Raw genomic sequence first — 13,153 nt, forward strand, 5'->3', positions numbered from 1 at the left:
TATAAGATATTCTAGCGTTTTAGAGCAATTAACAAAAATATTTCATTTTTTATGGGTGATAAAATTTGTGCGTTTATTTTTATTTTGCACAGACTACTTTTTTTTAGCAATTAATACATAGTTCACAACTTAAGCATTATTTGGTATTTTTTTTTTTTTACAACTTAAGCATTATTTGGTATTTTTGTTGGAATTTGTGATTTTGCTGTGAAGGTTGGTTAGTGTAAAAAGGGTTAAGGTTGGCACATGTCAAACACAGTCGCTAGGGTTAGCAGTGACAACTGGGGTATCATTCAGTGCGTGTGAAAGAAAACGATGTTTGAGAAAAGATATTTTCTTGTTTGCATGCAGGTGCAGTCTAGCTTCCAATTTTGGACGAAGCAGACAAGCAGTTTGCCTTCCGATTTTGGACGAGATAAACATGTCAGAGGAGACGCGAAAATGCAAAGAAAATGCAAGAAAGCTTGATATCAACAATGAGATGGCTTCCTCCTCCCCCATTCACTAATAGACGAATAAAGAATCCATGTGAGAAAATCAGCATTATGTTTTTGTTAGATGTTCCTTTCCAGCATCGACCAGTGACGGGAAGAATTGTATCCCCAAAGAGAAGACCAAGATAAGAGAAAAAAGGTGACTTTATTGCAATATATATGCACATACTAGAGGAGACATGACACGTACATATACACACATAACAATAAGAGACATGCAATAATATTGATAATAATAAATAAGATAATAATAACCAAAACAGACATTCATGTCTGGAGATTATCAGTGGCATATTTCAATTCCTGTTACAAAAACACACTCATGGCAAATTTCTTTGGTTAAATTTGTGTTTTAACAAAAATACAACATTTTTACTCAAACAGTAGTGTCAAAAAATGTGACAAAATGCATATTGTCTTAAAAAGGGAAAGGCACAAAAATAACTTCCATATTTTTAGTCAGATTTTTTACATTTAAAAACATTCTTAGATCATCACACTATTTCTAAATTATTTCATATTTATTTATATATCTTTGCAATTATTGAGATATTATAAGCAATTTTAATTCTTTTTATGTGCTTTGCTAAAGAAATGCTTCACGGCATTAGCCTCTGTCCTCTTCAAACTCTTCAACAAATGCCGAGTCTTGCTTCCCTCACAGTTGAAAAATTGCCGCCATGGTACTAGTATTCATGAATTCTGATGAAAGAATTGATCGACTCATAATCGCATCAGTCTTTTCCCCTTCTTCACTAAAGTCTTTGATTCGTTAATCAATCAAGCACTAGAACACCATTTTGTAAACGCTAAGCTTCTTTCTGACCAACAGTATAAGTTTAAGAAACCCTGTTCTACTGAGGATATTTTAATCGTCATCTCTGGACACATATACTATGCACTGTATAAGGCAGGGGAGCTATATATATATATATATATATATATATATATATATATATATATATATATCCAAAGCCTTTTAGAAAGTTTGACATGAAGGGCTTCTCATGAAAATTTAATTTTATGGTATTTCTGGATGAATATTTAACATAACCAGATTTTTCCCAAACAAGAGAAAAATCCAAATTGCTCTCAATGACCGTACGTCTAAATAACATAATATTAAAGCAGATGTGCCACAGGGGTTTATCCTTGGACTTTATTATTGTTGATATTCATAAAGGATAAAATTGTATCAGAGATGGATATATTTGCTGATGACACTATGCTCTTTAGCAAACATGAATAAAAAACAAATGTACACATATTCAAGAGAATGGCAGGAACTTAAGGAAATGATCTCCAGACTGTAGTGGAATGGGACAGTAAATGGATGGTAACGTTTAATGCTACTAAGACTGAGCTTCTTTCCTTTAACAATTACAAGAAAAAAAACGTTCCAACAACCAATTGCCATGAAAAATAACACTTTACTTGAGAGCTCATTTCTTTTTAACTTTTTCGTTTAATATTGACAGGCAACATGAATTGAAACAAATACAGTGAGGATATTGCAAAGGCTGCAGCAAAGAAGTTGGCCACTTTCTACCATGCTAGAAAATCACAGCAGGGAGCATCCAATATCTTTATAAAGCTACCATTCAAATGGAGTTTTTCCTTTTCTGTGTAAACATTAATTGTAAATTTTTCAGATAAATAAACTATATATACAAGATCACAGTGTAGTATCTGTTCTGATACTACACTTCACCTTTTCAGTCCTCGGTCAGTGGAGGAAAAATCCTTCATGACTGAGGCAATTTTTTATTTTTGTTCCTGCTCAAAGTGCCCCTTTTTGGGGAGCTGAATTTCCTCACATTAAAAACAGACCTTGTATCTAACTATGGCCTCATGGGGAAGCAAGTAAATAGGAACACAACAAGCGGCAAAATTCTACCCCTTCACTGTATAGGTCCCTAGATTTCAGAAAGCTTTATACTCTAATAATTTTTCCCCTCCCGACTACAAGATTTTGGAATTCCCTCCCAGTAACCTACTTTCCTGACTGTAGCATTGACCAGATAGCCTTTTGTACATTAACTACGAACTAATACAAATTTTGTTTTAAAATCAAAATAAATCTTTACTTATTTCACAATTTTCAATCAACTATAAAAAAACAAAACAAATAAAAATATTAAAGATCCACTTCAGTAGTATATATCCCCTTCCCCTCTCAAAGTATATTTTTTTTTTTTTTTACATTTGGAAAAATATATGCAGACATTACACAGGTGTTTTACAGTAACTTGAAAATTTAAAAATAGCAATAAATTTCTAAATATTAAAACATTTTTAAAAAATCAGGAAAAATTTTTCAATCGTCTCATCGCTAATACAAATATAAGAAAGAGTGTTAACGCAATGTTATTAATAATATGGAGATATTCAGATTTAATATTTAAATTTTATTATTTTAATATTTTTGACGAGTACAAAAGCGTTGTGTTTTGATGCTACACTTTATTTTTTCTGCCCCCGTTCAATTAAAAACAAATCCTTCTAAACTAAAATGGAGCTTGATTTTTTACATTTAAAACTGATCTTGTGTCTCATTCTGTCCTCGTAAATAACATCTCGATTGTATGATATCATAAAAAGAATAAAATGTAAAAAAAAAGTGTTTTCAATAAATTTTTTTACTCATATGCAAGAAAAAAAAAATTTTTTTACTCATATGCAAGAAAAAAAAAATTTTTTTTACTCGTATGTAAAAAAAATTTTTTTACCCATATGCAAAAAAAAAAATTTTTTTTACCCATATGCAAAAAAAAATTTTTTTACCCATATGCAAAAAAAAAATTTTTTTTACCCATATGCAAAAAAAAAAAAAAAAAATTTTTAATTCGATTAACATTATTTTCTTATTTTAGAAATGAGTACAAATGAATAATACTTGATTTTTGCTTTTTTAGGAAGAATGTTGATAAAATTTTACCCTTTGCCCCCATGCTATCAATAAAAAAAAATTGAAATTTTATTTACTTTTTCGTGTGATTACACAACAACACACTGGAAATAACTGAAAAATAAAAACATTTTATACTTCAGGGTACTTCTACAGAATTTGAAACAAACCTTTTTATTACCCTAAATTAAATTTATGAGCAAAGTGCAAAGGTGTGAATCGCTGTCAATACAAAAGGTTCTAGCCCTCACCCACATACCTTACAAGGTCGACCAAGATGCACTTTGATGGACAACTTGATCGATTGGATGGGATTATCATCAAAAGTTGAGTTATTTTGGGCGATGGATAACCACCTGCATTGGAGAGCCGTAGTCGCCAATACTGTTAAGCAGCAGGGCCGCTGAGACTAAATTCTGTAGAAGCATCTACTACTGTGCCTGAACTTAAACGTAGATTCCATGAACAAAGTTTCTTTCTTAGAGTTGCACGCCTGTGGAACTCTCTTCCATTTGCCTGCTTTCCATCAGACTACAATTTGTTTGTCTTCAAGTCCAATGTAAACAAGTTCTTGATGAACCGTCCCCTTAAGTAATTCAATTTACAAAATTTCCACTACTCACAATTACTACGATATTATCTCATTGACTACTGTATACCCATCAACCCTTATCCTCGAATGGCCTCTGGGCCTTGATAAGTGGCAACTCCTATGAAAAAAAGTTGAAATGACATTTTCTTTCTTTGACATCATATAACTTCCCCAACTTCCCATGCATGAAAGGTAAAATGTGCTGAGAGTAGCAAATAGTGCCTCAGCATTCAGTTAAATAAATGTAACGCATGGTAATGTTACTGATAATGTGTGTGTATATAGATAATCTATATGTATATAAAAGTGAGTATGTGTGTGTGTGTGAGGACACTTCTCAACCTATATATTCAATAAATTTTTGATCTACAAAGTTGAACTTTGGTACATAGAGTATTCAGACGTGGAAAACTTTTTAATCGGTTTTCATCTGGAAAAAAGAGGTTGCTAAGGAGTCAAAATTGAAAAATTGATACGTAGGAGGGGGGGGTATCAGATTTTTATCTGATTGTCAACTGTTTCACGACTGTGCATGCGTGGTTGTAAAACATGACAGCTTCCTTACATTAAAAATAAGTAGGTTTGAAAACACTTTTTAAAGATTGTGTCAAGTTGGTCTAATGGTTATCATACTTGACTCACTGTCTTTAGGTTTTGGTTTCGATCCTGGTTCGGTTATTTTTTTTTTTTTTTTACTTACAAGAAGTTAAATTTTTAAAAAAACATAATACTCGCATGCACATGTCTCAGTTTCTTTCTGTTTTTTACTTTATTTTTTTTAAAGGAATTTAACATTACATTTAATAGTTATGATCTTTCTGTTTATACTAAATAAGAAATCTGCATTAATTAAAATATAATATTTATGCATATTTTATGACCGGACAATGCCAAGTGGCCTGCTAGTACTAAAAAAGGTTTAATGAGGTAAAAACGTGTAAAACATGTACATGTTATATATATGTATACATGTCTTATGCATATACATATTTTTATATATACATGTCTTATATATATACATGTTTTTATATATACATGTCTTATATATATACATGTTTTTATATATACATGTCTTATATATATACATGTTTTTATATATACATGTCTTATATATATATACATGCCTTATACATGTATATATATAAAACACGTATATGTATAAGACATGTATATGTAAAAAATATGTATAAGACATGTATGTTTTATAGATGTAAAAACATGTATAAAAATGTGTTTTATACATGTAAAAACATGTATATGTATAAAACATGTACAAGGTGTCTTCAATAATTTCCAGATGAGATGACTGACTAATTTTTAGGATTTCAGGTTCAAACGAACAGCTACAGCAGGAATCGGAATACACCCTACTAAAACCTGATTGTCACAGCTGGTTAATTTCAAAAATGCAACCTGGACACAAGGACATTTTAGAATGCAATAGAATTCTGTTTTCAACTTGGAAAAAATGCCACAGAAACATATGGAATGCTTCAGACTGCTTTTGGACCATCTTGTATGAATTGAGCATCAGTTTCTGAGTTGCATAAGAGATGCAAGGAAGGCAGTGAGTTTGTAAGACGAGTAAGGAAGTCAGAAGACCAGAGTTGATTGGCCAAATAAAGAATTTCAGGGCCGTGTGTGTCTATAGAGACAATAAATGCACAGTTTGATGTCAGTGTGGGAACTGCGGCCACAATTATTCACGAAGAACTGAAAATGCAGAAAATTTATTCAAAGTTTGTCCCAAGGGTGCTCCATGAATGCATTAGTCAACAACTCCATCCTTGTCAGAAACTATTTGACCAAGATGGGCATTAAGACAGTTCCTTATCCTCCCTATAATCCAGGCCTTGCTCCTTGTAACTTTTGGTTATTCCCTAAGCTCAAGGAAAACCTTAGAGACTATCGTCATGAGACAATTGAGGAGATGAAAGAGGTTGGGACTAGTCAGACAAGAGGACTTTCATGACAAATTATTTAATCAAGTAAAAATGCAATTTTTTACTTTATTACCAAATTACAAAAAAATTTTTTTTTTTTTCATCATATTTTCAAATTAAATTCAGTTTTTATGAGATTTTTGTTAATTAAATTGTTAGGTAATTTGGTAGAATAAAATTTAAATTTAATAATCAAGTAAAAAATGGAATTTTTACTTGATTAAATAATTCGAAATAAAAAAAATGATTTTTTTGTTTTAATTATTTTTATTATGTAATAATTTATACCATTTTTAAATAAGCATTTAAAAAAAAACAAAAAACATTGTTAATGACCGTTTTGGCAGAAAAAAATAAACATCTACTGATGTCAGCCCGCTGCTAGAAATTCGGAATAGGAGTATGTGAGCGAGAAAAAAATGAAAGTAGAATTTAGGGAGACATCTGCTACATGAGAACCCATTCCCCTCCCCTCATGCTTTCATTTACAAATGATGAATAGGTAGAAACTGACAAAAGGTGTTTTACTTACATAAAACCAACGCAGCAAACGGACCACACCTTATGAAAACATTGTGCTTTTCAAAAAAATACAAAACAATAATCGGAAAGTTGTGTGCTTATGCAAATGCATAGACCGTGCTATTTTTTTTTTTTTTTTAAATAAGATTTTCAAGTTAAATTCAAGTTTTATGGTGTTTTTTTTGTATGCTTGATTGATTTTTTAAAATGTGATTTTACGCAAAAACAACAATACTTACTTAATTTGTGTAGAAAATAGTAATATATCCAAAAATTACGAAAATTTGAGTAGAATATCTGCTATTGCGTTTTTAGTAAAAAAGAAAGAGAAAAGGTCTTGCCATCAGCTAAAACAAAACGTCAACCATTACAGTGACGAAAAGGGAGATAAATATGTCCCCTGTATTTGCAATCTTTAAGGTGTTCACATCTAGGGAATATGCAATTTTTCCCTAAAAACTATAATTTTCTACTCGATAAATTCTCGTAATTTTTTAATATATTACTATTTTCTACATAACAAGTAAGTACTGTTGTTTTTGCTTAAAGCAACATTTTTAAAAAATCGATCTGTCGACTATCTTAACAAACATCTTTATTTATTAAATTGTTAAGTGAAAATATAGAATAGTTGCAAAACATTCCCCCTCCCTATATTAAGAATGGCTTTCTAAATAGTAAAATTATTTCAGCACAGTAACTTATCGGCATAAGTACCGAAAGTTTTGTAACAGAAAAACAATCAGTAACGACAATTTTTAGAGAGGGGTTCAGCTTTGCTGGGGGTTTCTTTCCTCAGCTCCCAAATCAACAAAGTCTACACCATTCTTATAATTAACTTTTCCCTATTGATTGCAGTATGAAGCTAGTCCTGTACAGTTCTGGGAGGTCCACTCACTCAGGCTTTGCATTCTCTTTTTTTGAGAAGGGGATTAGGGTCAATGTCAAGATTTTTCAACTAAAAAAAAACTTTACAATTACGATTTTTACAGGTTTTCGGGGGGATGCTAAAAACGAATATATACTTTTAAGGTTCTGACATGAAGAAACTAATTTTTCAATAAGTGGAGATCCATAGAAATTTAACATTAAAACATAGCGTCAAAAATATGCGCGCTTGCACATACAGAAATGGCCATCACTGATAACTTAAGGAATTACATTGCTTAATATCTGGAAAACTACTCGTTTGCGGTAAATTTAAATGTTATATTAGTGGTAATTGTGAAGAAAGAGAGAGCCTGTTTCCTTCGTTCGACTATAGGTGGCGTTACTGTCTGTCCACCCAGTTACGGAAGCACAAAATGTATATAATGGCATCCTTGAAATAAAAATAAATGTTTTTGGGGTTTGTATTACTGTACATATAGATTCGAAAAAGTTGTCAAAAAACAAATATATAACAAATAAATGTTATCAAAGGCAAGAGAAGTTACTTTTCTACCAAACTGGATATATTTTTTGTGTTTTTATTCAATGTAACATATTTATTCAGCTCGCAAAACATACAGTGTTTACCGATGTATTGGAAAATTCAAGATTGCGTCTCACACCCTCTTTAACACCGTAAGTTTGGGAAAAGGTGTTATAAATAAAAAACTATACAAAATACTATTAAAAACCCGCGAATATATGTCAACCTATGTCACGGTAACATATATTGAGCGAGTTTTTAACAGTATTTTATCCGTTTTTTTTTATTTATAACACCTTTTCCCAAACTTACGGTGTTAAACAGAGAATCAGACGCCATCTTGAATGTTCCAATACATCGGTAAACACTTGTATGGTTTTTGAACTGAATAAACATGTTACATTGAATAAAAACACAAAAAATATATCCAGTTTAGTAGAAAAGTAACTTATCTTGCCTTTGATAACATTTATTTGTTATATATTTGTTTTTGACAACTTTTTCGAATCTATGTGTACAGTAATACAAACCCTGTTTTTGTTATATTTTGATTTTAAACCGTTTTTTTTTTTTTTGCTTTTTTTCAAACATATTTACGTTTTATTTTTGCAAACATTTACGTTTTGTTGCTTGTTTATTTTCAAACATTTACGTTTTTTTTTTTTACCTTTTTTTTTTTTTGCAAACATAAACTAAACATTTTTTAAATATTTTTCTTTTTAAAGAAGTTTGCTTATGCACTTATTGTACCGCGCTATTTTTTAATAGTAGTTTCAAGTAAGATTCAAGTTTTACAATATCCTTTTTCAAATATATATATATATATATATATATATACTCGCGGAAAAGGTAAAATAAGTGCAGAAAAATTATTTTTTTTATCATAAGAGCGTAAAAAATACTCGCGGAAAAAACGGTTGTACCCATAAATATGTCTAAAAGAAAAATATAGCAAAAACATTTAGTTTATGCTTACAAAAAAAAAAAAAAAAAAAAAAAAAAAAAAAAAAAAAAAAAAAAACGTAAATGTTTGAAAATAAACAAACAACAACAAGTGTTTGGAAAAACAAAAAAAAAAAACATGTTTAAAATTAAAATATAACACATTTATTTTTATTTCAAGGGTGCCATTATATACATTTTGTGCTTCCGTAACTGGGTGGACAGACAGTAACGCCACCTATAGTCGAACGGGGGAACCAGGCTCTCTTTCTTCATGACTACCAGTTTAATTTTACAAACCAAACCTGCTAAATCTAAAATGAAACTGTAGAGGTCCATTTTCCAAACATATTTCCGTTTTTTTTTTGTTTTTTGTTTTTTTGCAAACATTTACGTTTTGTTGCTGGTTTATTTTCAAACATTTACGTTTTTTTTTTTTTTGCAAGCATAAACTAAATAATTTTTTAAATATTTTTCTTTTTGAAAAGTTTGCTTATGCACTTATTGTACCGCGCTATTTTTTAATAGTAGTTTCAAGTAAGATTCAGGTTTTACAATATCCTTTTTCAAATATATATATATATATATATATAAATACTCGCGGAAACGGTAAAATAAGTGCAGAAAAATTAAGAAAAAAGGTGGGTGGGGGGTCCATAAAAAAAAAAGATAAAAGAAAAAAAAAAAAACGTTGATTTTTTTATTATTATAAGAGCGTAAAAAATACTCGCGGAAAAACGGTTGTACCCATAAATATGTTTAAAAGAAAAATATAGCAAAAACATTTAGTTTATGCTTGCAAAAAAATAAAATAAAATAAAAATTAAAAAAAAAACGTAAATGTTTAAAAATAAACCAGCAACAAAACGTAAATGTTTGGAAAAATAAAACTTAAATATGTTTGCAAAACAAAAACAAAAAAAAAATGTAAATATGTTTGCAAAAAAAAAAAAAAAAAAAAAAATGTTTCAAATTAAAATATAACAAAAACATTTTTTATTTCAAGGGTGCCATTATATACATTTTGTGCTTCCGTAACTGGGTGGACAGAAAGTAACGCCACCTATAGTCAAACGGAGGAAACAGGCTCTTTTTCTTCATTACTACCATATTAGTTTTCAGCATAACCAAAAGTTTTTAAAACTCGTCATTTTGAAGGTGGTTGTTAAGGTAGAAAGTAAAAAGTTACCAAAAAAGTTTTCAGGAAGACCAAAAACAAAACAAAAAGCATCAGTAAAATAAACCAAAATGCTGGTAGAAACCCAATAAATGTTTTGTTACAGTGATAGATTTATTATGTGGGTTTGGGTTTCTACCACCATTTTGATTTATTTCTTATTTTGAAGTGATTATCGAGTTTTCATAGAGATCGCGGCCATCTTTTCTTGTTCGCCGGCAACCTTACTCGTTTTTCGAATCAAATAAATATTTTACATTAAATAAAAACACTAAAAACTTATCCAGTTAGGTAGAAAAGTAATTTATCTTGCCTTTGATAACATTTATTTGTAATATATATATATATTTTTGACAACTTCTTCGAATGTATGTGTGCAGTCAGTAATACAAACCCAAGTTTTTTTGTTTTTGTTTTTTGAGTTGGAAAAAATCTTAACATTGATCGGGGTTAGTTTATTGCTAATCGCCTGGGGCGCCTCTACTGGGAAATGTTGACGGAACAGCTCAGGCATCTTTAGTAGGGTCAGAGTGCCACTCCTCGGGAACGCTGACTTTTCAATCCCACTTTCCGAGCCTTGTGTCACATTTTTCGGGATGGGAAATAACTTTAACGGCTTCCGTGTCTTGATGAATGAATTAATCAATGTAAACAAAAACATGCCATGCAACGCGTCGATGCGACTAACAGTGGCACTTGATATAACATTATTTTTTTTTAAAGTTATTATGACACCTAAAACTGTCGGATAAGATTATGAAAAAAAAAAATTTTAAGTTATAATTAATAAAAGAAAACAAAAACCAAAACGAAATGAATTCTGAAAGAGGAAATAAAAAAGACGGACTTACCTGCGGAGAAAAGCGATGAGAGTAACTTACAGCGACACCAAGTGACGAATGATGACAAATCTACAAGGAAGATAACTCTCAATCGATTTATTTGCTTTGCATATTTCCACTCCTAAAATTGTCTTTTCGAAACAGGCAATTTCATGTATAACTTTAAAATTACACAAATATTTAAGACTTCGTAACAATATGTGGTGCTTATGCTCTTATTGTACTGCGCTATGTTTTTTTATAATATTTTCAAGTTTTACGACATTTATTTTTTATTTACTTGTTAGGCGTATACGAGGGAAATGTTGTGCATTTCTCTCCTAATAATTACTTAAATAAACACAAGGCCACACGACATTGCTTTTAACAAAACAATAATAAAGGGTTTATTTAAAAAAAAAAAAAAAAATTGTATCTCAAACTGGAGAGAAAGAAAGAAAGTATAAATGTCTGTTTGAAGGTGTCGTCTGCCATCAGACTTGTGCCAGTTGGCACAGTTTAATATTCAAATTTAAAATCGTTAAATACAATTTAGGCGCGCAGTGCAATTGATTGTTTCGGCGCGTTAAAAAAATGAAAAATGACACCCACGCAAATTCCGGCGTGACCTTTATATACCAAAGGTGCGTACGTAGTTGAAAGCACCCCATGTGATGTCTTCCATCCAATGGAATTCCTCCTAGGACACATTTTAAAACTGATTTTCTAGAGCTCGTTTGGAGCCGATCAAATCAAATATAAACATGCACAAACACAAAATCTATCTCTTTAGTCTCTCAGCCTTTCGACCATTCTTTCGTCTCTTTAAACTCTTCCGACTCATTCAACGCTTTCTCATTAGGACTTACCACGCGTGCAAACATCAATTATTTCATTTCCACTGCTCCGCGCATTAATACTCTCTTTTAACAGACGAACATTAATATTGTCAATGTTACAAATTTGAACATTCAAATAACACAAAAAAGAGACTCTCCATCTTTCATATGAACTCAAAAAAAGGAACTCTGAAATATTGAGAACTATGTTTTAACTTGTTATTGTTTGTTATTTCTATTCCAGAAATAAACCTCCGTTTGTGTTGCATATAAGATTTCTTATTTTTATTTTTATTATTTGTGGAGGAAGCATGTTCCCAAAAAAAAGGCCAGGCGACCCCCACAAGTTGGTGACCCGACGCAGAAATCATATGCACAACGGAAGCTTATAAACTATTAAACAACCATGACTCAGCGGAAAAAGCGACAATTTTTTTTCGACCACAATTTCAAGCTCCACGTCATCGGAAAAAGTCAGTTGACAGTTTAAAGGCTTGGAAATCACTTTCGAGCGAAGAAAACAAACATGGAACCTTCCTGTGTTGAAAAACCTCTGGCAACGTTAATGGTAAATATACCATCATTTAATCCTACCAACATAAAGACCTGGTTTATCCAAATCCAGGCCCTTTTCGACGCAAAGCGGATAACGTCTCAACGAACCAAATACTGCTACTTGGTGGAAAAACTCCCGGCAGACGTCGTCAAAGAGGTGGCGGATTTATTGGAGAATGTGCCTGAAGACAACCCATATGACGAACTTAAGAAGGCCATCTTACGACGGACAGGCTTTTCAAACGAAACAAGGTTACGCAATCTTTTCACCCAAGTAGAATTGGGAGATCGCACTCCGTCACAACTTTTGCGATACATGCGTACATTGCTAGGGGACAACAAAATGTCCGAAAATATAATGAGAAGTCTGTGGCTGGATAAACTTCCAGACACAACAGTACAAATCCTAGCACCCACAACGGAAGAGACAAATATTGAAAAACTCGCCGATATGGCAGATCGAATCCATGAAAATCTGAGGCACCGCAAAGTAAACTCAGCACAAGCACAGCAGAAACAGACGTGCGACGACGATATATCGGGACTAAAAATGACGGTCGAAAATCTCACTCGACAAGTGCAGGAATTAATACAAATAAACCATCGTTACTCATTTAATAAACGATCGGACTACCGAAAACGAAGTCTTAGTAGAGGTCAAAGCAACACACGGGAACGAGCGAACGAAATCTGTTTTTACCACAAAAAATTTGGCACACAAGCTCGGCGTTGCACTTATCCTTGTTATTTTAAAAACAAGAATCAGGGAAACGAATATTCCGGCCAGTAGAGACGACGACTGTCACTGGATTTTCCACTAAAGGTCGTCTATTTTTTATTCGTGATAATAATCATGGATATAATTTCTTAATAGACACTGGAGCTGAAATCAGCATGATACCACCTCTACGTAAACAAAAAGCTATTCCACAGCCTTACCACCTCC

At 31.6% G+C, this 13,153-nt stretch overlaps 1 protein-coding gene across 1 annotated transcript in view; it reads right to left on the bottom strand.

The window, feature by feature from the left end:
- Positions 1-10,914, bottom strand: part of LOC145258097 (uncharacterized) — an 89,438-nt gene extending 78,524 nt beyond the window's left edge. Inside the window, exon 1 of the mRNA XM_080115836.1 lies at positions 10,844-10,914. The gene's annotated coding sequence lies outside the window, so the exon portion shown is untranslated. The remainder of the gene's footprint in view (positions 1-10,843) is intronic.
- Positions 10,915-13,153: the final 2,239 nt, after the last annotated feature.

This window comes from Euprymna scolopes, chromosome 33, assembly GCF_053919585.1.
Source record: "Euprymna scolopes isolate OS-2025 chromosome 33, ASM5391958v1, whole genome shotgun sequence".
NCBI classification, from domain to species: Eukaryota; Metazoa; Mollusca; class Cephalopoda; order Sepiida; family Sepiolidae; genus Euprymna; species Euprymna scolopes.